The sequence below is a fragment of the Populus nigra genome, chromosome 2 (genome assembly GCF_951802175.1).
Source record: "Populus nigra chromosome 2, ddPopNigr1.1, whole genome shotgun sequence".
Taxonomy (NCBI): domain Eukaryota; kingdom Viridiplantae; phylum Streptophyta; class Magnoliopsida; order Malpighiales; family Salicaceae; genus Populus; species Populus nigra.
Genome location: NC_084853.1, coordinates 40,061,384 through 40,089,181, shown reverse-complemented (window position 1 = coordinate 40,089,181; position 27,798 = coordinate 40,061,384). Strand labels below are relative to the sequence as shown.

At 32.8% G+C, this 27,798-nt stretch overlaps 2 non-coding genes and 2 pseudogenes across 2 annotated transcripts; 3 read left to right on the top strand and 1 right to left on the bottom strand.

Moving 5' to 3' along the window:
* The first annotated feature begins 8,753 nt into the window (after positions 1-8,753).
* On the top strand, positions 8,754-12,124 carry LOC133681339 (zinc finger protein GAI-ASSOCIATED FACTOR 1-like; annotated as a pseudogene).
* Positions 12,125-12,628: 504 nt separating this feature from the next.
* On the top strand, positions 12,629-12,711 carry LOC133684382 (small nucleolar RNA R41). Its single transcript, XR_009837884.1, has one exon. It is a non-coding gene; the product is annotated as a small nucleolar RNA R41 (small nucleolar RNA).
* An 85-nt stretch (positions 12,712-12,796) lies between these two features.
* On the top strand, positions 12,797-12,872 carry LOC133684387 (small nucleolar RNA Z155). Its single transcript, XR_009837889.1, has one exon. It is a non-coding gene; the product is annotated as a small nucleolar RNA Z155 (small nucleolar RNA).
* Positions 12,873-14,663: 1,791 nt separating this feature from the next.
* LOC133682410 (homeobox protein LUMINIDEPENDENS-like) lies at positions 14,664-23,847 on the bottom strand (annotated as a pseudogene).
* Positions 23,848-27,798: the final 3,951 nt, after the last annotated feature.

Sequence of the window (27,798 nt, the reverse complement as noted above, 5' to 3'; positions counted from 1 at the left end):
ATCAATCAATTATAAATTAGAAACCCTATGTTTATTACCTAACTATATACAACCTGGAAAATCATTTTACTTGTTGACCGGAATTCATGAGGTGGTGTTTGAGTCCAGAAACTTTGCATCATTGCAATAAATAAATAAATAAAACCGTCGAGTAAGCAGAAAATTTGAATTTATGAGACATGTTGACATGTGGCAATCATTGATATAATATGTGTAGATTGTGCAGAATTTTCTAGTGCGGTCACTACCAGGATATGCAATATGCAAAACATCGATGAAATATTTTGTCAATGTTTAAACACTGATTGTGTTAGAATAAAATTTAGCAACAAAATTATAGACGCAAGATTGTGGTTGGAAACACATCATCGATGATTTATATGTTACTATTCATTTCATCAGTAATATAATCATCAATAAATTTACAAACAAAAATGAAGTGCCAGAAAAAAAAAGATTTACTGGCACCCATTTCATCGGTATATCAATCGGTGATTAATTATATTACCGATGGAATGATCGACAATATAAATTGTTGATAATTCCATTGGTGATCATATATGTATTACTGCAGAATTAAATCGTCGGATAATTATATTTAACATTGATAAATCTTGTAATTTTTTCCTAACTCTCTAGAACTTTCTGATGGACTTAGTCCGTCAGTAATCTCGTTTGTAATTGTTAGGGAAATATCATGTAATTTTTTTCCAACTCTTTAGAACTTTTCAAGGGACTTAGTCCTTCAGTCATTACATCGGTGATGTAAATTATGTTAATATTGTATTTAATAAAAATTAAAATAAACGATACAAAAAGAATTAAAAAGCCCAAATTTTTATTTTTAATTTAATAAAATATTATTCAATACAATTTATCTAGCAGATAGAAACTAGAGGATGAGGTGGAGGTGGATCTTTGTAGGAACCAGGAGGCGAGGAGGTTGACCACATGTATTAGTGAGGGTTGCCAATAATTGCTCGAGGAGATTAAATTTATCCCTCAAGTCAGTTGTCTCAGACCTAAGTTGGGTTGTCTGAGCTTGGACTTGTTCTCATATGATCGCCTAGATTGTGGAAGATTGATGGCTCAATCCTAATTGTGAGGAACCAATGGTCGATACACTACAACATGTCCACTTATTCTCGACCGTAGTGTTAGAGATACCGTAAACTCAATTTCTATCAAGTCCACTAGTAGATCCAACCTCCAACCACAAATCCGAATCAAGTTCTGGATGGGTTGAAGGATCCTCCATGTATCTCTCATACAACCAGGCGTTATATATTTTATATAAAAAAAACAAGTCAGCAAATTAAAATAGTTTAAGAAAAAATTTATTGAAATCCAACTTTCCACGAACTTCTGAGCTCAGCTATCCATAAGCTATGTCACGCTCGATGGTTCTCATTTTGCATATAGGTTTCAACAAAAAGCTTAATCAGTCTTGGATTGTGTCCAAACACCATAGCCCGCAAAAGAAAGCTATTGTTTGTTAAACATTTTTATATAATACAACAATTTTTTTAAAAAAAATTATCTAATAAAACAAAATCTTACCATCCGCTTTGTATACGAAATGAACAAAATGGATTTGCTGGTGTGCGTGGTAAAGAAACCATGAATCTCCATGGTTTGATTCTTTGTATCAGTCTGTGATCGTTGCATAAAAGCTCAGACATTATGTGCTAGATATAAGTGTCCTAGATAGCCTTCAATATGGGCAGAGGTCTGAAATCCCTCCACGCGGTCATATCTTCCTAGCCTGGAAGACCTCTTTCTTTTGTATATTTCATTGATTTTTCTCGCGTCTCATACCAAGAATCATGCAACCTGGTTTGTAAAAAAAAATGGATTTTTTTCTTAAAATCATATTTTATATTCAATCTTACCTAATGACGTTGTGATTCCCCCACTCTCCCCAGGAAATAGCGTTGGCACCTTCCTCTCATTAAAATTTTTCATTATACATCAATTTCATAAAATAATTAATTTATTAAAATTAAAAAACTAAACGAATTAAATAATAAAAAACTATTTATATATATACTAATTGTGAACTTTCTGAATCAAGCATTTTTTCAAGATTTTTGAAAACACGACTCCACTGAAACAAAAGTACTTTCATCGATGATTTCATCGTGCGAGAACCTCCACATTTGTAAACTTTAAATTCTATTTGTTCATTGCAATTAATTATTAAAAAATTATCCATTCTTGTTTATTTTTTTTATCTAGCAAGAAAGAAAAACAAACTTATATGTTGTCGTTGGGCTTCCACTGAGCAATATATTTCCCAATGTATACCTGCTACTCAAACAAGGCATCCCCTCAGTGAATTGCCCCTCTCAAGCACGTGTTAAGAGAAGGTGCATGTGCCTGAGGTCACAGCTGGCACCTAGCGATTTATTGTCATTACAAGAGTTATCAGAAGAATCAGCAACGCTCTTATCCGTATTACTATCTAATGACAATATTCTTTTCATCATCTAAACAAATTAAATATAAAAAAGATAATAATACTATCATTATATTTTATTTTAAAAAAATTTCGTTAGCACCTTTCTTATACGAGAGACTATCTAAAATTTTATTACTTGCAAATATGCATCAATAAATAAATCCACAACACAATTGGTTTTATTTATAACTATTATTTCATTTATTTAATTTGAAAATAACCACACAACAAAATTCAAATATTCATTGTTACTTTCAACTTGATATAGATCAACTAACTCATCAAGTTGAAAGACATCGTCTCCCACAATTACTTCATTTTTACTATTCTGAACAACTTAGACACGACCCCTAAGTTTGGTTTTAACTATGAATAACCAATCAACCTTAGAATGATCCTATATAAAGGAATGAGTGTATGTGTAATAAACTTGTTGGCATTGCTTGACAAAAATAAAAACATCGTCAATGTTATGAAATCTAACATTTGTATTAATTTTGACCAAACCATGGTGGCCATCATTGAGACCTGTATAGAATATTGATAACAACATGTTTTAATTAATAATGTTAGCTAAACAAATTATCGATACCCGGTTAATTATTATCATTGATTAAATTCAAAATTATTCAATCTATTTTAATAATATCCTTTAATGATTATTATTTTCCCTAAAAAATTCAAATTTCTCTAAATTTATCTAAATTTTCAACTTAACAATGAAATTGATAAAATATGAAACGTACTCATTAAATAAACTATTATTTATTTCATTATAAAACACTTAAGTTACAAAAAATTTCATCAAATGACAAGCAAATATAATTTGTTAAAATCTCAAACAAACCCTATCATGTACAAATCATATATTCAGATAAAAATTTTTTATAGAAAAAAATAATAAAACAAGTTAACACACAAACAAACTACATATACTACATAAAAATACCAAAAACTTATCATAAAAAATAGACAGGTTTGCTTACTTGATGTGGCGAATCTTTTAAAAAATTGAGTCAAAACAAGGATATTGACAAACCAAGTGTTAGGATGACCAAATTTGTGATGATAAGAGCTTGATTTGTGACAAAATAACAGGGGAAATGGTGTTGTTTTCTGCAAAGAAGAAGAAGAATAAATGGGGGAGAGGGAGACGGGCAGTCATCTGACAGTTATAATTTAAATATTATCGATGGATTCAATGATGAGTATTAATAAATTATATTTCATCGGTAATTTTATTTGCAAATCTGATATGTCATATTTTCATTTTTTTCTTCATTTCTTGATTTTCAATTATAATTTCCTCGGTATTCATCAACAGAAATTATTTGTCGGTGAATAGAGAGAGAAACAACGATATCATTTTTTGTCGGTAAATATCAGTGTAATTTATCAATGATATTTTTTTCATTGATATTTTTATTTGTATTTAATAATTTTCTAGTAGAGGGTATTCGATATGTTAATTAAAATATAAAATTGATAACTTCTTGTTGAACCCATATATTCAAAATTTTAGTAACAAGGTGTGGGTTCTAAATAAGATGTTTCATATATATTTGATTCAAGTTAAAACTTTTGCAGTTCAAATTTTGAACTAGCTGTTACTGTTTTCAATAACGAAAAAGGTTGTATAAAATGATTTCACAGAGTTCAACAATAAAATATTCTTTATAAAAATATCAATAAATACTTCAACCACAACCTATTATTTTTTATTACGAAAAAGAATCAGACATTCCCAGCTGCTAGTTTGCTCATTTTACTTCATTTTTAAAGCTTGTTATTATCAATAAATACCTTCATTTATTTATTAATTTCTTTATTTAATGTTTTAATGTGATGAAATGTCTAAAAGCAAAACAACTACAAAACAGTGTGTGTATAATTGATAAAGGAATAAAAATTAAGTTACAAGTCATAGAGAGGATGATCGAGGAAAGATACAAAACTAATTTAACATTCAACAAAAGAAATGCAGCAAAACAACTACAAATAAACAGCATCTAGAGATAAATGAAAAAATCCCATCGCTTGATAAAAAAAAAATATAAAAATTATTCGAAAATATATGGATGTAATATTTAGAATCTTAACTTACAATTTTATATCCTTTGTTCTCCACTCATGCAACTACCAAATAGGAGAAATATTTTAAGTTTGATTTACTTACTTTTCCCTTTTCTTCTCAACCCTTTCACATAATAACTCTTCATTTTCATGTATGTATAGTTATCCACACATTTGTAAGCGTAGAGAGAAAAATTCTAACTCGATATATATGGCACCTTTTTCCTCAACCTCAACAAAAGTAAAATCAAACGAACTCTCATATGTCATCATTTGAAACGAAATAGAACCAAGGAATCAGGATATTTAGAAAACTTTGGATGGTGTCATGCATGGTGATGAAAGAATTTCAAAACAATGTGAACTGTGATATTCTGCGGAAATGGACGTACATATCTTAATTTAGTGCATATTCCTTGGAAAATAATTTAACGCTCTCAAAGAATATATCCCATTGCAATTTTTATATTAACGTGTGTCAGCTTGATGTATGTTAAAAGTTTATTGCTTCTCGCGAAACAGGTTGTCTAATTACCCAAAACTCAGCATCAAACTGCCTTTTCCTGCGTGTATTCACTGTTCACAGAACATGATTGTGGTCCTCGCAGAATAAACAATTGCAAAGTTTTCTCAAGATCATTAAGTACAGGTCTAGAAAAGCAGAAGACATACTTATGGGTCTCATACCCTCAACTTTAAACTTTTTTTCTCCTTAATGAAAGCTGCTGTATTTTTCCATATTTATATGTGAGTGTGTGTGTGTGTTTCTTCTTATCTTCATGAGCTCTTACATTTATGTAAAGAAACCACCATCCCAAAATTTTGAGTTTGTCTGTTTAATTTTCCATCTAATGTAATTACTGACATGAGCAATAAAACCCCAGATGTGCGTTGTTGGTGGTGGTGTAAGACTTTTGCTGTGTGTTTCTGTGACGAACAGCTGGAGAGAGACGTAACAAGCCCAACCATTTGGGGCTTCAGGGTTGGACTTCAAAACAGTTCACAACTAATTATAAAGTATTAAGAGAATTTAACTTAATGATCAGTAAGTGGGGGAAGGAACTTAATCTCTGAAAGGGACTTGGAGGAACCCTAAAATTATTAAAATTAATTAAGGATAATGTATACAAAACATTAATTAAGTTCTTGGAGGACCTTAGGAAAGTTATACAGTACTTCCTGTTTTTCAACCTTTTCCATCTTAAGATTCCTCCTCTAGCTATCCCACTCCTCATCTCTAGTGGGCATCTCAGCTGATCTGATCTAGATTTTCTGAATCGAGAGCTTTGTTATAGTGGGTTATGGACCAATCCGAGAAAGTCTGCTATGCATTAGGAAATAAAAAACTGCCTCCATTGTATCTTTTTGCAGTTTGTTTAGGGTTTCGTTAACCCATATATAATAGATTTTTCTGCATTTGGAATACTCCTTTTCCATTGTATTTTTTTAATTATATGCTATTCTACCACTTGACTGAGAAATCTTTGCTCTGAACGAGAGAGCTCTTTTATTTTTTCTGTTTTTGTAAATCACAGACACGCAGCAGTCTGATCCGGGAGATTGGATTCAACAATATTGTATCTTTTGAAAATCACTTCCAGAAAAATCTGCTTCATTTAATGAGCAGGTCCCATGAATTCAAAGGTTGAATTCTTTTCCCAGAAGATCTTGGGAAGAATTCGGTAAAATTAGATTCAGAAACCTTTGAAGGCTTAGTGTAGTTTGGTAAATAGGTTCGTTCCTCGTATTATTATCCGGGTTGGAATTTTAGAGAAGGTGTAATAAAAATAATTTATTGTGAATATCTAACTTAATAACATATGAAAGGATTTAATCTCGATGGGCTAAAACTATCTCGAGTGCTTTACCGTTAAGACAAAAAAATAAATAAAAAATTTCACACCAAGGTGTAATTAGAGAATCCGGTGGAAATGGAGATTTTAATTAGAAAACCTTTTGTGAGTGCATGGCTGAACTCTCTGCGGAAGGTATAATTAGAAAATCTGGAATTAAATGGAAAATTTAATTCAAAATTCGTTGCATGAATTGAGGAATATGAAAACAATAGATAGTCTTTTACACGTCTAAAACATTGAAATAGATAATCTACAAATGTTTTCCAATGAAATTAATGTTGGAAAAAAACATGGTTAATAAACACATTTAAAATCAAATTAACGTATTAAATATTATTTAGAATGTGTTTGAAAACACGATGCAAACAGTGTTCCCAAAAAATTCAAATATTTTTTTTGTTAAAATTTAATATGGTTTATATGTTTTGGATCGTTTTGATGTGCTGATGTCAAAAATAATTTTTAAAAAATAAAAAAAATCATTGGCATGCATTTCGGCACAAAAAGTTATTTGAAAAACAACCGCTACCACACTGCCAAACACTCTCTTAATTGATATATTTTGATAAAACTCAAAACTTTTTTAAGAAATTATATCCACATAAAAAAAATCTTGATATTTATAAAATGAAAAATTATAAAATTAAAATTGATCTCCAATAGCACCAAGTTTTTAAAGGGGATGAGTCCTAAGCAAAAGAAATTTTGGACTCCAAAACCCACATGTACACGCATCAGCTTATGCTTGAGCATGATTCATAAAAAATATTTTTTCAATTTATTGATTTGTGTACAATCCATTGAAGGAAATATTTGATCAATTTTTCCACAACTCTTTCAATTTCAACTCAAAAGTCATATGATTTAATTATAGTTTATTATGGGCAATTAAAGCTGTTAATGACTTTAGCTCAAAAGTCATAATATTTAATTCTAGTTTATTATAGGTAATCGAAGTTATTATATTTTCTTAAGAAAAAGGTAGAAGAAGAGTGTTTGGGGTTGGTGATGCGTTGTTCAGAGTGACATCGTCACCTCCACCATTGTTGTCGAGTGAGTTGGGTGTGACTGCCATTATCATGTATCTCCTAGTTCTGATAATGTTGGTGCAGGGACAACTTGAACTCCTCTAGAGCAAGGCAAATCCTCGTAGAGTTGGACCTTTGGGCAAAATGGCACAAAAAGCTACCCCTGGGGAACTGTACTTGGGCTCGGAGCAGGTGGACTTTTTTCTTCTGTGCTTAGAGGCGAGGTCATGGCTTTTTTAATCCTTTTTTTAATAAATAATTAATTGATTTTTTTTAAAATCAAACATATTAGTACAATATATTTAAATATAAATATATAACATTTGCATGATATAAATACTATAACATACAAATTAAATTTAAAAAATTCCAAAATATACATTCATTGAATTTAATTATGATTGGAAAAAGATGTATACTCGCAGTTAAATATAAAAAAAGCACTAATTAATTTTGTAGTAATCACATTAAGGATTATGAAATTTTTTCTTGATTGATTCATTTATAGAAAATGGATTCCATATCTTCAGATCATTCTTGTAGTACATGATTAAGAAATTATTAGTCATATGAAAATTAAGTATTCTAAAATTTGGGAATAGAATAGGAACAATTTTAATTTCCAAAAAGCTAGGGGTATTTGTAATGTACGCATAAGCTAAAATCAGCTACAAACAAAGAACACATATTTTTTTTTTATGAGTTAAAGGGTTTGTAGATAACAACTTTAAATTCATAAGTTTATTCTGGATAAAATAATAATATTAAAGTCTATCTTTTAAATATGTCAAAAACTCTACCACAATTAAAAAATAAATAAAAAATCTAAAATTACAAAGAAAATAAATGAAAATCCAAAAATAACAAGAAAAATTACAAAAACTTGCAAAGTCGAGGGCCTAAAGCTAAATTTTTTAAATCTAATAATCCGAAGGTCGAAGTAGCAATTTCATAGCTATTTTTAGAAAAATAGCCTCTAGAAATTTCTATAAAAATTTAAATACAATCCAACAATTAAATTAAAAGTTATGATCCTTTTAAGTTATTATTCTGGTCTAACATGATTAGATATCCTTTTGAATGTAAATCTATTCCATTAGTCTATAAATATATTTACTGGGTATTTCATGTAATTTATTCGGATAAATCATCTTTTAATTATAGCATACTTACATGCTTAAAATCTCTTGTTATGCAAGCTCGACTAAATCAATTTGCCAAACAATTGTCACTTATGAATACTATATAACAATTGTCACTTATGAATACTATATATATATATATATATATATATATATATATATATTTATATAAAAAGGCCAATGAAGACCGGATTCCAATGCTAGTCTTGTAGCAGCAACAGTGCCAATCCTGACCTTTAATGGAGGAGAATTCCATGGTTTTTTGTCTTCCTCTAGTGTAGCAAGCCAAAATACAAGCCCTTCCTTGTAGTGAGAAAACCAACAAGAAGAAAAATCTTGGAAAGAAACGAAGAACTTGGAAGGGGAGGAAAAGGGACAGAAATTAAGACAATCTAACTTTGTTGATTATTTCAATCTTTTGAGTTTCAAATGTCAAATATCACAGGTGATGAAGGGAGCTTCTCTTCAGGAAATACTGGAGAAAAAGTCCAACAGCTTCAAGAAAAGCAGCAACAACAGGCACAAAATCATTTCCATGGCTCAAACTCATCAGGACCTTCAGCTGCTACTAGCAGCAATGGGTCTATCTCCAAACAGCAACACCAGCCGGTTAAGAAGAAAAGAAATCTACCAGGAACTCCAGGCAAAGTCAACCTTATATATTGGTATTGCTCTTAGATGCAAATTGAGTACATATTTAATTCTGATATATCGGCATTATAATAAATTCGATGAATGAGATGGGTTGTTTGGCACAGTTTTTTTTTTTTTTTTTTAAACTAAGCTGTTGGCACAGTTGGTTGATTACTGTCTCATTGAATTTGTCATGTTCAATGCAAGCATGCAAATCAAGGAGGGTTTTTTTTTTTTTCTTCTATCAACTTTATAAAAAAAACAGAAAATTAAATTGGATTTTAAATTTTCGCTTTAACTTTCTCACCTTGAACCAAGGCTTCTTTTTTCTTTTCATTTTTTTATTTTTATTTTTATGTTTTGAAAAGAGATGTTAGATGAATTGAAAGGTTCGATTATTGCTTTGAGATTACAATAACTGGTAAGAACTGTACTACAGACTTCAATCTTTGTTTCCAACTGTACTTCAAAGAATAGAGCCATGGATTTTACCATGCATAGAAATTAATAACATCACGTACGATCACCCTCGCCTGGACCATAAGTTAAGCTTTTTCTTCCTTCGTAGTTCGTATGGTATAATAATCAAATTCTTTTTCAGAGAAATAAATCTGAATCATGAAAACAGTGGTTACTAATTAACTAGTCTAGCTTTTATGAATCAGATCCTACTGCTGAAGTCGTCTACTGCTGAAGTCGTTGCTTTATCACCAACGACCCATATGGAAACAAATCGTTTTGTGTGTGAGATATGCAACAAAGGATTTCAAAGGGACCAAAACCTGCAATTGCATAGGAGAGGCCATAATCCTCCATGGAAGCTCTGGCAAAGAACTGCCACTGAGGTGACGAAAAGGGACTGTATATGCCCTGAGCTAACATGTGTTCACCACAACCCGGCTCGATCAATAGGAGATCTAACTGGCATTAAGAAGCATTTTAGCCGAAAAAATGGCGAGAAGAAATGGAAATGTGACAAGTGCTCGAAGAAATATGCAGTACAATCTGATTGGAAAGCTCATCAAAAGACATGCGGTACGAGGGAATACAAATGTGATTGTGGAACCATCTTTTCCAGGTTAGCAAAAAAAAAAAATTATCATGGAAGAAAAACATGGATCTAATTTATTTTTTTTAATGATTATGGTCTTTTTATATGCATGATAAATTATAAGTAATTAATTATGTTTGGGATGTAAGTAAATTTTTAAGTTGTCACATGGTAATTTCTGAAGTTGCAGAGCCACATATAGTAGTTGGCATCTTCATGCTGCCAAAACCAGTTCAAACTCTGTCTGGTATTGTACGTAGATTTTTTTGCAGAAGTTATGGTAAAGATGTGAGTTGTGGTCACTTTCCAGATAGAAAATATGGTTGGAATGACCGGAAAATTGATAAATTTTGAACATTCAAGTTACAAATCACTAATCTTCAGTTCATATCAGTATTTTAACTCCTAGATAGCAGCCTAACGTGACCCCACTGCTACCAATCATGCAGAAGAGATTGCTTCATCACCCACAGAGCTTTCTGCGATGCATTAGCGGAAGAAAACAACAAAGTAAACCAAGGAGTAATGGCCAACATGGGTTCAAACTTGCAAAACCACATGTCAGAGCCCATGTATTCAGTGTTAAGATGTAATTTGTAATTTTCAATGTCTTGATCAGTGATTGTTTTTATGAGTCAAAGGGCTCTTTGTTTTCTCTAGATCTTGGAAGTTGGAGTTCCTTGTTTTCCTCAGTCGAGATTGTCTATCAATACTATATAATGTCTTTCACATTCTGTCATGTAATCAGAACAAAAATAATAACAGAAGTCTATGGTATGCAGCAGCTCTACCAATTATTTTTTTAACACAAACTCTTTATTCATTTTATTCTGTTGCTGCTATTTATTTCCAGCATTCAATGCCCTTGAGCACCAACACTAGCACATCAATTGGGATGCCATATTTCAATAGCTTCGACCCCAAGAACTCCCTCAAATACCTCCCTCAAGAACTCGTGCCAATTCCATCCAAGTCCATGAACATGGCAGGGGGCATGTTTTCGAGCAGCTCGGGCACTCTCTTCGGCAGTTCAAGAAGCATTTCCTCATCTTCTAGCCTCCAACTCAGTTCCAAGGGCTCATCTGGGTTACATTATCTTCAAGATAAAAAAAACGGTTGCCAAATTTCGGCCTCTGCTCACATGTCAGCGACAGCCATGTTGAAAAAGGCAGCACAAATGGGTGCCACCGCTAGCAATAGTATTAACTCTCCCGTGATGCAAAAGAGCTTTGCCAGTAGCATGGCAGGTCCTCATGATCAGCTTTCTTCTATAAAACCACCAACTTATGGTAGGATTCAGCAGCATAACACCTCCTATGACCACCTCCCACTACATGCGTCGGGTCAAACTAGCATGGCTGGAATCAATGGCGTTGGAGGATTTAGTAACCAGCCCTTGCAAAGAGGGCCACAAGAAACCTCACAGATATTTGACACTAGTGGTACAGTTAACTCAGCAATGAATGACATGGAAATGTTTACAGGTGTGTTCATGAGTAACGACCAAAATTCAGGGTTCATAAGAAATATGGAACAGGAGGATAGTGGCGGTTCTAGTTTGGTACACGGAAGAAATCCATTGATGGAGCGGAATCCAACAGGACCTTCAAGGTTTGCTGGTACGTCTATTGAAGGTGGTGATATGATGACTCGTGATTTCATGGGGGTTGGAGGAGCAAGGCCAACAAATTTGCAGATCAGCGACAGCAGCACCAACAGAGATTGGAAATGGAAGGGATGAGCCTGCAGCAAAAAATGCCGATGATGAATCCCTTTCAACAACAGCCCTCACTTAGGGAATCAGCGATGGAAAAACCTTCTAAATGGGATGTTTGACACTTACAATATATTAGCTTCTTCCGGCATCCATCATGGAGCTATTCGCCCATGGCTAGCAGGGTCTGTGGCCATGAAACGTTGAGGTAGGAAGAGTATAAATGGGCTTTGAAAGGCTCCACGTTCATTTTAGTGGACGTGGTATCTCGGGCCTCTGTTTAGAATTCATAGGCCACTGGTGCATAATTAATTACAAATATGCCAAGTTATCATTTTTTTCCTCTAAAAAAAAAAAAAAGGAAGCAGCAAATGTTGAAATCTCAACTTGACCCAAAACCAAAGCTGAAACTGGGCTGATTGGGCTGATAACGGGCTAGTCCCTAAATTATTTATGGTACTGGAAGCCCATTAACTCAAGCGATAAACCCTAACCCTAACCTGAAGCTCGAGCGCCGCTTCTGAGAGAGGCTCTATATATATATATATGGATGAGCAGCAAGGCAGGTAAGAGTAATATCGGAAGCCTCCCTCTCTCTCTCTCTCTGAATTTTTCTTCGCATGCAATTTATCTGTGTTTTGTGTTTAGTATTTGGATGAGGAAGAGCAAGTATGGGTCAGTGATGATGAGAACTACCTATTTTATGATCTTCTTGTGATTATAAAACACCAATGGATCCTTCTGAGACCTCTACTCTTCTTCTTTTTTCTCATTCGTTTCAATTTCTTGGTTATAATTCCTTCTTTTTTTTGTAATAAAACAAAAAATGTTGGAGAGCCATTGATGTGATGATATCCTTGACGGAATTATAAAATGTCGAATAAAAATTTCAGACTACAATTATCTGATCGCTGGCTCTCTAATCCATTCATCTCCCTTTCTTTGTTTAGTCAAGAAGTTTTTGGGTCTTACAAAGAGGAAAAGGAAGTGAAAGTAATTCTCTCTTAAATTAGGAGGAAATGGATGGAAATTAAAAAAAAAAAATTATTTCATGGTAAAGGAAATAATAAAACATGACATAATTATTTTGTCTTAATTTTCCTTCGCATTTTTAAGTTGCTTACCCACTATTTGTAATTTTTTATTATTATTTTATTTATATATAATATCCATTGGATTCCAGACCAGGATCAATGATGTGATGGCAATTTAAGGGCTTAATCTTCTGATTACAAGAGATTAAAGTTCATTAAAAATGATGCTTAACCTAAACCCAGGAATTCAAATGCTGAATGCCGACGACCCAAGAAATTTTGAATATCAATTATTATTTGATCTCGTTATTTTTAATGGAATAATTAATTAATCTTAAGTTAATTGAAAATATTTTAAAATAATTTAAAGCTAAAAAAAATATAATTTAATTTAAATCTAAAAAAAAGTCTTGAAAATACGGAAGCTAGGGGAAGTGCGATTATTCCGAGCCTTGAGAAGGGGAATTTTCTTCCGGCGGCATGTTTGATTTGATGAGTTAAAAAAATACTTGAAAATAAATAAAAATTAAACTAAATTAAATTTTATCCAAACACGTGAGCCAGAGTGGCCTAGCGTGCGTGAGCCTCAACAAAAAAAAAAGCCGTAGTTGCGCAAGTCCTCCAGCTTAGGCTTGCACGTGGTATTTTAAAAAAAATGGTGGATGACCCTGATTGTTTTTTTTAAAAAAAAAAAAAAAAAAAAAAAAAACAGGTGAAGTATAGCTTGTTGTGTCCAAATTCTTAAGACCAGAGATTGTCGGAATGTTGGGCTAACAGTCTTTAACATCCAAAATCATATTTTTACACCATATTTTAATTTAAAAAACCTGAAAAAAAACCATAGAGACACAAAGAAACTAAAATTAGTTAAAATAAAAATTCAATCCGAAACTCCAAAACTTTTTAATATTAAATTTATTTTCTCAAGCAATTTAAAAGTAAAATAATATCTTATTAAAACTCTTTTCATCAAATGAAATTTATTTATACCAATAATATTTTTTTTAATTAAAATCAGTATCAATCAACAATTTTCTTTCTCTACATTATAATTTAGTGATTTTTTCTTTTATTTCTCAAACATGAGATTAAAAATAAAAAAAATTTTGAACTGAATTTGAATTTTTCAAAACTAAAGGGATGAGAAGTTTTTAATCAAAATACTTTAAACTTTTCTAGCCAAGTAAGAAATTGACATCTAATTTCTCCATTTTTTTCATTTTAATAGTTTGTTTTTCAATGTCTTTTTTTTTAACAAATTTGAGGCAATTGGCCACTAGTTTAGCCTCATAAAGACTCAATCAAGACCAGGAATAAATTTTAATCCATACCCTTGACAACAAAAAAAAAAAGTAATGTATGAATAAGGGAATGGGGTTTTGATTAAATAGATATATTTTTCTCCTTCTTGATACATTATTTTTTTTTAATAGTTATTTTAATTGTCTTTAGTTTTTTTGCAATAAACCAAATACCTAAAAAAAAAAGATGTTTTTGGTTAAGAAAAAAATACATTAATAAGAAAAGGAGAATTTAGAGTGAAAAATCATATTTTGTACATAATCTCCAATTCAACGATTCATTCATGGCTTTTATTATTATTATTATTATTATTATTAAAAAAATCGTCCTTGTTTATATTATCATATTAAAGAAAGGAAGAACTGCAACTTCGTCAAAGTATCACACGCTTTCAGTCAAGATTTAGTATCGAGTTACCAAGTACCTAGACAATTGCATTTGCTGTTAGAATTTGCACCGCTTCTTACCTCGGCTCATCACAACTTCACATCCTATATTAGCGTGTAAATCTCCGTCGTTACATTCACTCTCGACAACAGGTCCATGATCGGCCACATCATGAAAGGAGCATTCATTCACTCAGTGCCGTCTTCTGTTTCCATTCCGGTTACCATTCCGGTTACGGTCCCTGTACCCAGAAGAATTCCGTTGCCTGGACCTATTATCAGGCAGGTAGTCCCATCCGGAATTCGTCCTGGCTCCTGAATAGTTTCTCCCTGACATGTACTCTTGTGATTCAAAACGGCTGTTCTCCGGACTCCAAGACTCAAAACCCTCATCACCCAAATATTCATTTCTTTCCCGAGGATGACCTGACCGCAACTGTGGCTGCACAGGCCCTCCATATGGTGGCACATAGTTATTTTGATTAACATGAGATGGGGAATTTGATACTAAACTCTGCCCAACTCTCCAGGAATCACGCATTGGACCTACATCGCCAGTATGTGGCCACGACGAGTGTACAGTGGGAGGTTCGTTTATATGTGACTGTAACTGTGTTGGTGCTGGTACTGCGGATGTTGATCGTGGAAATGGAACTGGCCATCTCTCTGGTGGGTTTGATGTGAGAGAAATGGATGGAGTTGGTTTTACGTTGTTCATGGTTTCAACCCACATTGAAGGCCCAATTGCAGCTGAAGGGTTCGGTAGGGAAGGGGTATTGACGGGTAAGTTTTTCATGGAAAAAACAATTTCTGAGGATAGCGTATGTAACATTGAAGAATTGGTGGGATAACTCTGTTGGGATTGGAGAACCATCGGAGGTTGTCGGTTTTCAGGTACTATGATGCTTGTTTGAGACAATGAGAAAGGATGGTGTTGGGATAGTAATGGCATGCTTGCTTGCTGCTGTGGTGTTCTGATGTTAGTGGCTTGATTTTGACGTTGCACCAAGCTTGTGTTCTCGGCTGGAGGAACAACGGTGGGGACTCCGGGGTCAGTGTATGCAACTCTGTTCCCCGATGAAGCCTGCTGGGAAAATGGATTCTTGGCAACTTCTGATCTCCATCCACTCTGCATATTTTACAATGTTACCAAATAGAATATTAGTGGATGCTCATTATAACCAAGGAAGAATTCTGTAACAAACACATACCATTTTATTTTTCTGTACTGTTATTTTTAGTTCAAGTGACAGCACCTATGAGGGGGCCCACTACTTTTTTAGTCAAGAGCACAATTTTCACAGAAGCATGCATGGGACACATCAATCCACCATTCCCGGCTTATGGAAGATACGATCAATCAGTGGATGGACAATGGCAAAAAAATGCTTCAACCATATATCTTCCGACCTTTGATGGCGATTTTAACAGACGAGGCTGAAAGAACTATATGACCCATTTCTAGACTGCTTAAATCATCCAAGCAACTCCCATGGTCAAATCCCAAGTCCCACAACAGGTTACATTACATCTCTAATTGCTCAAAAGTTCATATTTACCTTTATTTTAGTTTGGCTTAAATAAACAATGTTGGGCTTTGTGCAACCCAGATTTTAATGTATGATTCCCCGTGAGATTTATATATTTACTAAATTGTAGGAGCAAATTGCTCTACCCATAGGAAGTTGACAACAGTTTAATGATTTGTAGCAAAATTTGCAATATTGGCCTAAATCACGCACCGTTCCAGGATTGCTTGACGGAGTTGGTGATGGAAGAGAAACTTCAACCTTCTCCTCTACTTTCCCACCAAGCCCATTTAAACTACCTGCCAAACCAGCCCCTCCAGCCTTTATCATATCAAGCAGCTTCACGGTTTCCTCACTTGATAAATTGCCGGCTTGGCCAGAAGTCAATGCAAAAACCAATTCTGGATTTTTTAGCAATACAGCAAGCAACTCAAGATCTGGTTCAGTTGCACTCCCTCCACCAACCTGAGGCAGGGAAGGTGCTGGTGATGGTGCAACTACAGTGTTTACATTTTCGGTCAGGGAAACCTGTATTTCTGCACCATCAGCATCAGGTGGCTGTTCAATTGGAATTTCTGGGGTCAATGTGTCATCATAGTCCATCTCGAGGTCCCATGGTTCCTTGGGGTTAGATGGTAACTCCTGGACTGTCTGATAGATGGTTTCTACCTCCCTACGGTTTCTGTTTTCCTGAACATCAACTTCTTTTCCATTTTCACCAGTGCCCACTCTCCAGAGAACGTTGAGTTTTATTTCTGCAGAAAAGATAAGTGCATAAAAGGATGAAAAACCAAAGAATGTGCATTGAGTTAATAAGAAAAACCAAAGGAAAACAGGAGTGGAAGAGAAAAGCCTAAACAAAATCAAATAATTATGCACATTTACAACCAGCAAGCAGCTTTTAACTCCGCTGGGTGACAACCCATGAAAAGTTGAAGAAAGCAGTTTGGTTTTGAGAGGAATAGGAAAGACAAATGGAAGTGAAGGAGCTCAGTCACAGTCAATCTGCAAAGAGAATACTGTCGGCCTCTCTCAGCTTAGCTAACCACTAAATCTGGCCAAAGTCCAGTAGTGCAGAAGCTGATTATCCACTAATGTGAAACTGATTCTCTATTTATAGTTTCATAGATTTACAAATTTGTAACAAGATTTTCTCTACATTGAGTACAGCATCCAGGTGTTTGGGCCTCATGCTGATAATATACAATCCCCAATCCAGAATTGATAAAGCACTGTGAAACTCTTTTCACTCATAATTCTGTGCTTGATATGTGCTCAATTCCAAGATGGGAAACGAAAAAGTTTCAGGCTGTATAGCAAACTCATTGCCAAATCAAAAACACCATATGGCAGAAAATTTCACCTTTACATTTCATCTGTTCAACATAATTGTATAAAGATGGTCCTCAAGATGTAATCCAACAAACCATATTCAGGAGTTTCCAGGTTTGAAATAACTGATGTGATTTGAAACCATATGGTAAGTGGATGCCATAATTGGGAAAGAATTAAAAATCAATGTGTACAAGTGCTAAGATAGATAATCCATGTTCACAGTGCATATGAGCAATCTTCAGGCATTTACTGCATCAAGTTATGAGGCTATTGTCACTTGCTACCCACCAATGCTATAAAATCTGGTTGGAAGCATAAACTTCACCATATATTTGCATTATTATGACATTATGCCAAATTTTCACAACATTAACAGTTGCAATACTACATTCTTTCCTGTTGATAAGTTAGTATTAAGCAAACTAATAGCTTGAAAAAAGTTTTTAATTCAAGCCCCCACAACTACAATAATAGTCTTTATCAACAGACCAGTTAGCATCTTCAATGCACATCAGCAAATGTTGTATTTGTAAAGGCTATCCACTTGCTGTATTAGACGGCTAATCCAAATGCTAAAATCATTGCGATGTAATGGCAGGGAAACAAGGTATGGGCAATTGAATGGAAAGAGTCACGTGAGAAAGTGAATACCAACATAGATCCAAAAGCATTAAACTGCAATTTTTTAAACACCTGTATCTTATCTATTCTACACATTGTTATACAGTGTAAAAAGGTGCCTCACTTTATCCACAAAGCATCTACTCATCTGCACTAATATAATAACTGATCAAAAGTTAAAGTAACCAACAAAGAAACACCAAAAGCACGTGTACCTGGAGGAGTCTTCCATGGGATCTTAAATTCAATACAAACTCCCCCCATGGCTTCCTTTGAACCAATTTCTTTCTTTGGATTGAGGGACCCCTCAACCTTGCAAGAAACTTCCAGGGGAGGCATCACGGGTTTCTTGTATTCCTCAATCTTCGGCCGAATATGAATTTTAGAAACTAGAGACAAACTTGCATACATACTTGAAGGTCCATTTTTCATACCAGTATTTCCATTAGATGAAAGACCTGTTTTCCCGTGCTTGTTCTGCATGAATAAAGCACGCATTTTTGCTTTTTGGATATCATCAGCAGACATTGGGCGACCTATACTAACAGGAGCAGCTTTGGTGGCCTGAGGGCTTCTGCCAGCTGTTTTCTGGCCAGGCTGTTCCACAAGCTGAACTTTTCTACGTTCTCTTGTATCTGTTACCAGCTAAGGAAGGTACTTATGCGTTTTTCCCGACTGAGAAACAAGAAAACTACAAATGCACATTCATCATTGAGTTGCTTCAGTAGTTCAAGAGAGGATGAATTATTTCCAATTCCAAGAAAAAAAAAATCTTAATTAGGAACTTTAATTTTTTAATGCCAGACTGAAAATGCAAAAAGATACACTTGATAATTAACAAGTCTGAGACCAATTTTGAAAACAAATAGAAGTACAATCAAAAGTGCTCTTGCACTTCAAGCATTATATTTGCGATGAGGTAAATTTAATCAGTAAAAATGACCGAGCACAGATCACAACTTCATTAACCATTCAACCAGAATTCCAAAAAAAAAAAACTGTAACCAATGCAACCAACAATATTTCTAAGGTTATGCACCCAAATGGATTACTGAATGGGGTTTCTCCTCATTAAACGGACCAGAAGCCACCAACAAAACCATGGGCCACAGATATAGAAACAAAAAGGTTCAAATTGAAACTGCTGACCATCTACTGCCATATTTGTACCTTATAATTTGATAATAAGCACAAGCCGTCAATTAATAGCCATCACAAATTGAAACATTTTGAGATTGTCAGTCAGGTTAATGTTGTTCATTCATTACATACATGTACGGAGGTGGTGAGAGAAGTTGCAGTATAACTTTAAGTGAGGTTTAACAAAACAAATTGCAAGGTAATCAAACCTGAAATAGCCACATACATCACCATCACCAAGGGAACACATTAATTTCATTTTTATACTCAGCTAGATTATAGCATATTTTGCCCCATGAGTTGAAATTTGATTGATTGACACCAAAAATGCGGGTGAAGTCAATTATTGCAATTAAAAAAGCTATTAGAAAAGAACTAAATTGCACTTTTTAAGAATACAAGTATGTAATCAAATGTTTTGAAAAAAATCCCCCCTGCATGTGTTGGTTTTGTTTGCCAGTTCACCACCAAATCACCCTGACATTAGCCAGAAGGCTGGTGTTGAAGCTGCTGTAATTTTTCAAAATAAGTTCATTTCAGCTATTGATTTGAGAAAAAGCGACCAACATTTAGTCAATTTGGTGTCAATCAACCAACTTTGAAACACGGGTAAGCCAGTCATTTGCTACAAGCAGTGGGGAAAAAAGGTGGTTTTGCCAATTAAAATTCTACCAAAGGCAACCAGATAAGCTTATCCTAGTAACTAAACTCACCTTCCGGTGTAATATTAAATGATTTCTTGCTGCAAATCATGTCATTTAACTACTACAATAGAAACATATTATCAAAAAGCATAAAGCTCATCAATCACTTTAGTTGATTTGGACTCCTTTACTGGTAAAGAAAAGAACAAAATCCAGAACAACCAACCCAGTACAAGCGATTGCATACACAAAATCCTCCAATACTTCATGCGCCAACTCTGAGGAGAGCCATTATTAAAACATAGTAGATAAATATCAACTAAAAAATAATACAAGTCAATGGTTTAGAACTGCCCTCACTATTATAGTCACTGTAACAGCTAGCATAGGGGAAGAGAGTAGCATCTGTCAGTTCTTGCCATCCAAGTTCCTTAGGCTAAGCCTTTAAACCATAAGACTGTCAGGAAAATATATTTGACCTAATGGCGAACACTTTGACTAGGCATTTCCCAGACCATTGCCTATATCATAAATAAAACGGTAAACATATCAAGTGGCTTTGGACTTCTCAGTTAAAAATACAGCTACAAGTTCACTGTATAAAATAAGCATGCACCAAGAGATGGGTGTAACTATATGAAGTAAATAAAAGCTTCATCCCTTAACCAAGGAAATGTTAATTCTATCAATTTTCCTTCAAATGCCAGCTAAGTTGCAAGGCACCACTTAAAAAAAATATTGAGGATACGGGATGAAGGTGCACCTAGGATGTGCTTTCTGCTCGGATCATCTGTCGATGCTGGCAACAGCTTCAATGCTTGTGAAGACTCGATTTTCCTAAAAACAAAGAAATTTATACTGAATATCCAAACAAACACCAATAACATTCCCAACAGGCTGATTGTAAGTCAAACCAAAAAACATATCAATACCTGATATTTTCTGAACTTTCCAATGAGAGAGCAGGAACACCATCCTGTGCAGAAATAAAAGCTGTTAGAAAACGTCCTATAACATCAGTCCACTTTTGACCATGTACGGAACTGTGCATAGAACTTACAGCATTACCGATATCAGACTGCCATAATTCATTGCCCATAATTTCATCAATGCTGCACGAAATTAGTGCCAAAAGATGAGACTTGATTGAACAAATCTTAAGATTATAGGAGGTAATCTCATGAACTTGCCTCTGCTTCAAAATCATGCCCTGTGCATCTGTAGAGAAGTTTACGCCATAGGGTTTTTTCATTGCTTGACTTCTTGCAAACATTTTGCTCCATCTTGATAACAAAACCCTAGCCCTGTTTGATATGTCTGATCTTCAAATCAGATATATGAGATTCAAAATTATCACAAGGCACATAATAAAAAGAAGCACATTAATGCGTCTCATATCATATAATGCACAACTTGAAATGATATCATCAAAACAGAGAACTAATAGCTATAATGAACTCCAAGAAAAATTTTAATATTTCCATGTACATACAGCAGCTAATTCCTCCATTTTGCTTATTTGTCTGACAATGACAGAAGCAATCTGTGGTCAATGATGACCAGGCAGAAGAGCCATCGAAGTGGTTTACAAAAAATACATATAAAAAACAAAAATAAGAGAGCACCATATTAGTTTCAATATTTTTATATGAAATCAAAACAAACTGATATGAACTTCATTGTTAATAACAAGGAAACAAAAATTCCAGAAACTGTCCTCCTGAAGCAATGAGAACAATTAGAAACATTACCAATAGCCCATGGAGTTCATTTATCAATTAATAATTAGGAAATGACATCTGTGTGAGATGCAAGAAGCAGGATATAGGGAGGTCAAAAGGCAAGAGTTAACAAAAGCACACCTGAAGTCCTGTACAACCGCAGTCTATTAACACCGCGAAGTATGGCTGACACGTGTTCAGGAGGAGCTTTATGGAGGGGCAAATGACAGAAGACCTGAATACACCATAGATGCAAAATACTAAGCATGTTTATGAAGCAAAAATGTTGCAAGGAAGACAATAAAATTTTATAACTACATTCAAGGTGACAATAATAACGCTCGTTTGTTCTTCAGCAGCAGCTTGACTTAACCATGTTACCAAAATCATGACACCACCATTAAATAGAAACCTGGGAACGTGCATGGAAAATATTAAATGCAAACAGAGAAAAGAACACATCTTGTTAAATATAATAGTGAGTTGAAAAGTACCAATTTAGAACAGAGAGAGTATGTATTTGCAAGATCCATTCCATGAGCTTCACCTGCCCAGTAAATGTTTCTTCTTTCCGCAACAAACCAAAAATATTCTCAACAAAATGTTTGTCTAATTCATCTAAACCAGGTAGCATGTCGTCCTGTGTTGAGCAAGAGGGGGCTTCATCAACTCTGGAAGGACCAGAAGAGTTTAAGGGAACAGGATTGTGGGCAACTGAGTCTAAGGGAACTGGATACAGACTTGCAGGGTTTAAGGGAACTGGATTTGGACTAACAGAAATTAAGGGAACTGGATTGGAGCTGACAGATTCCAAGTGAAATGGATTGGGGCTAACAGAGTTTAAGGGAGCTGAAATGGAGCCAGCAGAGTTCAAGTGAATTGGATTGGGGCTAACAGAGTTTAACATAGCTGGATTGGAGCAAACATAATTTAGGGGAACTTGATTGGGGTCAACAGAGTTCAAAGGAACCAAATCAATAGGTATCAAAGCATCCGAAGTCGTTAGGACCCCAGTTTGAGGTTCCTTGTGTGCATTAACTCTAATAGCCTTCTCCATTGACAACCGAATCAGTTTCCTCACTCTCGTACGTTGGCTGGCAAAAAAATCCCGAACCTATAGATGATGCAACACCATGTCATGATCCATAACAGATACACATCCATCAAGTCTATACAAAGCCCTTATCTTCTCAGGCAATGCACTCTTTGAATGGTACTTGATTCATAGAGAATCAATCTTTTGTTTAGATGCAGACTATATAACTTAAAGTAAGTTAGGATCAAACATGAACAGATTGCCTAAAAGCAATCAATATAACTGCATGCGTGTCTCTAAATTCATGTACATACATGCAAGAGTAATGAAAAACAATGTTGGTAAAAAGTTAATGTATGAATTTCGTACAAAACCAAACTTAAACATGAAGGAAGGGAAAATCACCTGCGTGACTGTAGCACCAAATTGAACACTAATATCTCTTGATTCCTTCTTACTGAATGCATCTTTAATAGTGAAAACTTCTTGCATATACTTGACCGCCTTAGGGTTTATCAAATCTCGAGGTCTTTTCCCTGCCAAATCGACTAGTAATGTTAGCAGTGACTGAAAACAACCAAATTTACAAGAATTTTGATTATTATCAAGAGACGAACATAATAATGGAACAATGGAATCATATACTTATGGTGTGTCATAAAAAAGGCAAGGCAAAAGCCCTAGAAACTCACCGATTTTTATAGAAAGAGCACCAGCTGCCTGCGAATGATTTCATAAAAGTTAGTTATGGCTAGGGAAAGAAAGCCGGAAAAAGTTACATATTACTAAAAAAAAGGGAAAAGACGCGCCATTTCTTGAGAAAGAGGATTGACACCAGTGAGCTTGCATTGAGTGACGACAATTCTTTTGGTTGTGGAAAACCTCTCTCTGCGAATCCAAAAACTTTTGAAAGGACTCGACAGAGCTCCCAATCTCTGTCTCTGTCAAATCCTCCATTGTCAAATTGGAAAGCTGGAGTCCTGATTTTCGAAGTACCTGCACAACTACGCATTACACTACGGTTACAGTATGAAGATTTGTGTGATTTCTAAAAAAAAAATAACAGAAAGGCTTGCGTTAGGGTTGCTAGATTGGGGGGGTGCAGGCGTGGGTTTGGGAATAGGTAGCTGCGAACAAAGTAGCAAGGGACCCAAATTAACACGTGAGACAAAAATAAATTAAACTTACAAACCACACGCACAATTCTGCTGGCGCGCGCGCGTGCTCCTTACCGCGCATCATTGATAAAAAAGATTCGGTGGGCTCATGATATTTCGGGGTGTTTACAAATATGATAAAGTTGTGTTTTAAAGTGTTTTTGTTATTTAAAAATATATTAAAATAATATTTTTTTATTTTTAAAAATTATTTTTAATATTATCGTATTAAAATAATATTAAAATATTAAAAAATTCGAAGTAAAAAACATAAATAAAAAATTAATTTTTTTAAAAAACACTTTTAAAATGTAAAAATAAACAAGGTGCGTGATATCTTAAAAACAAATACAATGATGATTTTTAAGAGATTATTTGATATTATGGTAGTGATTGCCTTCAAAATACTTTTTATTTGAAAATGTATTGAAAATTTAAAAAATATATATTTTTTATATCAGCACATCAAAATAATCTAAAATTATAATAAAAAAAATATTTTTTTGAAAGTATTTTTTATAATAATTTTACAAATTAATTTATAAAAAAATTATATATATCCAATATACAGTATTTATTTAAAACATTGCTCATAAATATTCAATAAAAAATATGTATTTTTAATTTTTATATTAGCTTTTTACGTAATTTTATCAATCTAATTATTTTTTATTCTTTTATATTATTGTGTCCAAATTATTATGGTATTATTTTTTATTTATTTTTTCTTATTTTTTATAATTTTAAGAGCATTGGGTCCTGCGTCAGGACTCAATTTTTTTAGGTCCGGCAGAAGGATCCAAGGTTAATGGATCTTACTTAAGGATCCGAGAGAATTAGTTTTGATGTCAGGATCCAATTCTCTTGGGTTCCACAGCAAGACCCAAGACTAATGAGTCATGTGTTAGAACCCAAGAGAATTGGGTCTTAGGTTATAAAAATATTATTATTTATATTATAAATATTATTATTTTATTACTTAGAATTATAATAAGAATAAGAATATTTATAACACAAATAAGAATATTTTTTATATAAATACTTTGAATTATAAGAAAAATAAAAATATTTATAACACAAATAATTATATTAAGAAACCAAATAATATTTATAACACAAATTATAATATTTTTATATTAATACTTAGAATTATAATTAAAATAATATATTTATAACACAAATAATAATTTTTTTAATATGAGTACTTTGAATTATAAGAAAAATAATTATATTTATAACACAAATAATTATATTTTTTATATGAATATTTTGAATTATATTTTTAAATCTTTATTAACACAAATAAAATGATGGTTTTTCTTCGATAGCTATAATAATATTTTTTAAATTTATTAATGATAATAATAATCATAGTAATAATAATTTTTCCAAATTTATTAATTATTTTATTAATAATATTAATTATAATAAAAATAATAATATGTATGATACAAATAATAATATTATTAATTATAGTAAAAATAATAATATTTATAACAGCATTAATACTATTTTTAATACTAATAATTTCAATTAGAATAAAAATAATAATATTTATAATAGAAATAATACTATTTTTAAAATGAATAATGAGTCCTGACTTAGGATCCAAGCCCAAGGCCAATTGGTTTTGCGTCTGGATCATCCAAAAGAGTTATAATAAAAATAATAATATTTATACCCCAAATAATAATATTTTTTCTATTAATAATTTGAATTATAATAAAAATAATTATATTTATAACACAAATAATTATATCTTTTTTATAAATACTTTGAATTATATTTTTAAATCTTTAAAACAATGATGGTTTTTTCTTCAATAGTAATTATATTATTTTTAAAAAATTTTATTAATGATAATAATAATAATAATTTCCCAATTTTTTTAATTATATTAATTATAATAAAAATAATAATATGTATGATACAAATAATAATGTTTTTAATTATAATATTATTAATTATAGAAAAAATAATAATATTTACAACACCAATAATACTATTTTTAATATTAATACTTTCGATTAGAATAAAAATAATAATATTTATAACACAAATAATAATATTTTTTTCTATTAATACTTTGAATTATAATAAAAAATAATTATATTTATAACATAAATAATTATATTTAGAAACCCAAAAATATTTATAACACAAATAATAATATTTTTTTATATTAATACTTTGAATTATAATAAAAATAATAATATTTATAACATAAATGATAATATTTTTGATATGAATACTTTGAATTATAAGAAAAATAATAATATTTATAACATAAATAACTCTTGAAATTTTGTTTCTTTTCTCTTGTTAATTTTTTTTCGTACTGTAAAGAGGAAATAATAATATTTTTTTTCTTTTTTCATATTTTTTATATGAATACCTTTTTTATATTTTTTATATTTATCTTCTTGAATTTCTTTATTAAAGCATGTTTATTTTTACATTTCAAAATTAATTTGAAAAAATTTTGAATTTTTTTTATTATTTTCTTTATTTCAAATTAATATTTTTGATGTTTTTTTTTATATTTAGATTGGCTCTTACTGGGCTGCCAGACTTAAGAAGAATATATTAAATTAGGTCCTGCCCCAAAAAGACCAAAAATAACTTTGAGTCCTACTATGACTAGACTCATTAGCTTTGGCTCCTGCTGCGAGCAGAACCTATTAGTGTGGGTTATGTCCATAACAGGACCCATTAGCGTTGGATCCTACCCCTTGCAGACCCGAATGCTTTATTTATCTTGGAATCGGTTAGCTTACAAGGAACCAGGAATGTTGGGTCCTCCTGTCCAGCAAGATCCAAAATTGAAAAAAAAAATTAAATTTTTTTTTGACTTCAAATTAATATTCTTTTGATATTTTGATATAATTTTTTAACATGTTTTTTAAAAAAATTATACTGAGATTCTTTGACTGTGTAGCTAGACCTGTGGTTGTGTTGGGCCCTGCCTACAAGCACGACCCAACAATGTTTAGCCTTACTTGTAGCAGACCCTGCCTTCCACCACACCAGGACCTAACAACATTGGAACCATGACCCAACAACATTGGACCCTGCCTTCCATCATGACCCAACGCTCAATTGGGCCCTGCCTCGCACCACGCCAGAACCCAATAGCTTTGGCCTTGTTTTCTACCATGACCCAACGCTCAATTGGACCCTACCTTCCATCATGACCCAACGCTCAATTGAGCCCTGCATCACTATGACCCAACATCTTTGGGCACTGCCTTCCATTATGACCCAACGCTAATTGGACCCTACCTCCACTAGGACCCAACATCTTTCAGCCATTTTCAACCAGGACCCAAAAGCTTGAGCCATGCCCAGCAGCAGGACCCAATGCTTAGGGTCCTGCTAGGAGGCCAGACCCAACAACGTTGAGGTCTGTTACATTCAAAATTTAGGCTTGCAATTAACTCGGAGTAAACCAGTTGGGTCAATCCATAACTCAAGTGATTCAGAAAAAATCCGAAAGGGACATTTTTTTTTAAAATGTTTTTTTCTCCTATCTTAAAGTGATGTGACGGGTTAAAAAACCAATAAATAAATAAATAAATAAAACCTAAAATCTTTTATTTTATTTAGAAGCTTTTTTAAAAATATATTAATTATTTGATCGATGAAGAAGCGGGTGATATAACTATTTCTCTAACTATAAAGTGTTAAAATTTTGACTAATGATAGGATGTCTTCGGTGAAGGATTAGAAAAATCATATATGTGATCATGACATATGATTGAGTTTGAAGTCACGGTATTATTTAGTTCTGAGGTAGATTTTAAATATATATATATATATATATATATATATATATATATATATATATTTAATTTAAAAAAATTAATTTTTTTTAAAAAATTGAAGCGAAAACAAAAAAACATGGCGTTTATTAACAATCATGCCCTGTTTGTTTT